The sequence below is a fragment of the Hippichthys cyanospilos genome, chromosome 8, assembly GCF_059441005.1.
Source record: "Hippichthys cyanospilos isolate Australia breed blue-spotted pipefish chromosome 8, RoL_Hcya_1.0, whole genome shotgun sequence".
NCBI lineage: Eukaryota > Metazoa > Chordata > Actinopteri > Syngnathiformes > Syngnathidae > Hippichthys > Hippichthys cyanospilos.
In genome coordinates, this window is record NC_142376.1 from 14321414 (window position 1) to 14325000 (window position 3587).

Below are 3587 nucleotides of genomic sequence, written 5' to 3' on the forward strand. Positions count from 1 at the left end.
CCAATATCCCTGTGAAATATGGTGTCAATATTCAAATACCTGATGAGGGAGTTAGTGTAAAGATGTAGAGCTGGGTGAGATGTTAGGGGCAGGTCAATCAAAGCGTTTAAGGGGACTGATGCAATAAAAATATGAGGGGCAAGGTCACATGAATTATACAGCACATTATGAAGGATTTAAAACCTTCTTGTTCTGCTTTTACAGTAACAATATGACGTATGTAGCTGATTATGTGGGCGGCAGTCATGCAATATCAAAGGACTATTTTCCCTTGGTGGAGGTCAGATCACTTGTTCCATTGAATTGGTATATGCCAATAACTCATTTCTTCCTAAGAAATACAACAGCAGCTACCGTTCACACACATGCATATAATCAGTTAAACGATTCTTCAAATGATACAGTATAGCAAGCGGTCAACAACTTTTTTTTGGGGGGGGGTCATACGTGTTTGCACTTAATCATGGAATCCCGATTAAAAATGCTGCATGAAGATAAGTAACACGGTCCTTCTCCGGGTAGGAGGGTTAGATTGGACAAGAGCATGGTGCTACTGTCTGACAGTAAGAACACCCGTAGTGAAGTGTAAAAGGCACGCTTGCCTCTTTCATGCAAGAGGCTTAAATCGTAAGACAGCGTGATACAACAGTGCCCCCGAGAGGCCATACTACAGTCTACCTACACTGTAGGTATTACAATCATGTAATCGCTGCTACTACATGCTATTCATAATTGCAATGTGAAAATTTGACCCATTCAAAAAAAAAAAAAAAAGATGAGGTGCAGGCTACTTTACAAATACTGTACATTATTCATCCTGCAGGGCTTTTATAAAATAGGACCATAAGACGTGCATGCTAACGGAAGGAAACAAAGACACAGTGGTCTTTGAAAACTTAAAAGAATGCCATGTAACGTCAGCGTCTGCCAGCAGAAAGGATATAAAAGAAGAAAGACACAATTATTAATGCTCTCTGTAAAAGCTATAAATGTTTGACTATGGATAGCACACATCCTGTCTTTACGGAGAAATAAAAATGCTCATGAACCACAACGGGAAGGAAAAAAGGCACCAGAGATGACAGGATGGCAAATGTGATTCAGATTCTTCATTTCTGGGAATGTGGCTTAGGGTTAACAAGTACAAAGACAGATGGCCACTTGGTGCTCTGGTTTCCCTTCGAACCTTCAAAATTAATTTACAAGATGGCTCGCTGAGAGTATTGGAACTAATTTTGGGTCTGACAGGGAAAGGAGTCAAAATGCAGGTAAGAGCTCTCCCCCACTCCCCTCAGAAAAATATGTTAGGACAGAGTGAAGCATTTATTTTAATATCTTGACTCGATCATCAAATTCATGAATCAGTACTAAATTGGCAATTACTGTAGTGTAATTTCAAGTAGCTACATTTTTCTTCAACAAACGGCCATAGAAATGTGTGTTTACCTGACAAATCTAAAATTAAGTTTCAAAATCTATGACATTTGACCGGCTCGGCCAATTGTTGAGGGTAAATCTCACAAGCCGAGAAAGGTTTAAACGGCCCTTTAGACACATGACACACAGGCTGATATCAGTGAGTGTGCCTGGTTTTAGTGGCTCTGGCAGGCTGAGTGAAGCCAAGTTGGACACGAATGATTTGGAGCATCATCCAGAAGGGGTGGGCGTGCACATGGCTGGAAAGGCAGCACAGATAAAACAAACCCCAAAATGCTCCTGGCAGCTGAATAAAACAGGCCCAAAGGATGTCTGTCATAGCATGGTGCCCAAGCTCTTCTATCTGTGCCTGGCTTTGTTCACAGCCTGGTTTCACCACCGCTTTCATCTCCTTTCCTGCTGCTCCCTTAGGTGGCTGTGTCACTTCTACCAACAATAAAAGGAAAACAAGAATATATATATATATATATATATATATATATATATATATATATATATATATATATATATATATATATATATATATATATATATATATATATATATATATATATATATATACACACACACACATACATACACACACACACACTTTTCTCTGATTACTGATTTGCACCCTTTTGGCATTCTCTCAACCAGCTGCAAGAGGTAGTCAGCTAAATTGGTTTTCTATTCGGTGTGTCTTATGAGTAGGTCTGTGCAGAGTGATCCAGCTATTGTAGTAATCAATACTAAAGGTGATATCCATCATATCAATACAAAAATTAGGATACATCTGTAACATTTATTTATTTTGGTTTATTGCGGATCCCTCACAATGTTAACGCATGCGCCCTGGGGCACACTTGTTGGCTCGCCATGCCATAGCTACATTCATTTGTATTTTCAGTATTGTCTGATGATGCTTACAGACCTTTAACTCAAGTTTAATGTCTTCATGTCTGCCTCCCCATATTTATTTATTTATTATTATAGAGGGCAGAATCTGTCTGCCAGCGCCGCAATCAAATCCACGAAAATCACGCCACACCACAATCTGCCACAACTTAAACATGGTTTCACCCATTATAAAGCTTTGTCTGCATTCTGTCAACAAATTGCCAGGTGCGCCAGATGATCCCGTGAAACACGGTGTGGTCTGCCAACTTCCAAAACTGTGCCTTTTTATGTGACATACACTCATGCCTGCCTACAAAAATAGGGCCCCAAGATCAGTGATGTGCAAAGAAAGTACATGTTTGTATTTCTGTGGAGGCTGGCTGGGTGCCTGCTGTAAAAAGCATTGCAGTCCACAGCAAGGCATGGCATGTGGTTATGCTCCAAGTTGTCACTGAGTTCACCAGAGGTCAAGTGCTCCGAAGAAAAAAAAACTAAATTTATGAAACAGACACATGGACAGTCGGTCAACTCGCGTGCATCTGCAAATCTTTCAGTCATTTTTATGTGTGCTGGTGGCTGAAGGGTAACAGAGCAACACAAAGCAAAGCAAACCATAGTTTTCAACCCTTGTGCGGCTACACACAGCTTGTGATTTGTGTGTTGCTGAGTGAGTCCATTTTACCTCCCGGCTACATGGTCCAGACTAGATCTAGATCACTGCCTCGGTGCTCATGCTGCTCTCAGAGGAAGTGACCTCAATACATCCAATAACCCAACTCACACATGTGCACCCGTCCTGCAAGATTGAAGAAACAGCAGGCTTCTTATCTTAGATGCTGCTCAAAATGAGACTACTTCACAGTAGTTTTTTGTGCTGGTGTAAATGTCAGATGGATGATGCAATGTCATGCAGATGATTTTTTTACATGACATTCACCCCAAAAAATATTTGTTGCTAAATAGGTTTAGGAACATAGGTCCTAGGATTTGTAATGTTTTTTTGTTTGTTTATTATTGTACTTTTACCAGCTGACACAATATTGAGGCCAAAAAAAAAATCATTAAACCCTACTTACAACATATTACTCATTGACAATTTCCATGTGGACTTTGCGATTATGTTTTGTGTTTGTTTCACTTCACTTGCATTTTCTTTCAAATGCCACAAATTGCTATTTTTTTTTTTTACCAAAGTTAATTTAATAGCCATTAAAAGGATAAGAGCGCTCTGTTCCATTAACAAAATACCTATACTATTTTAAAGAAACACA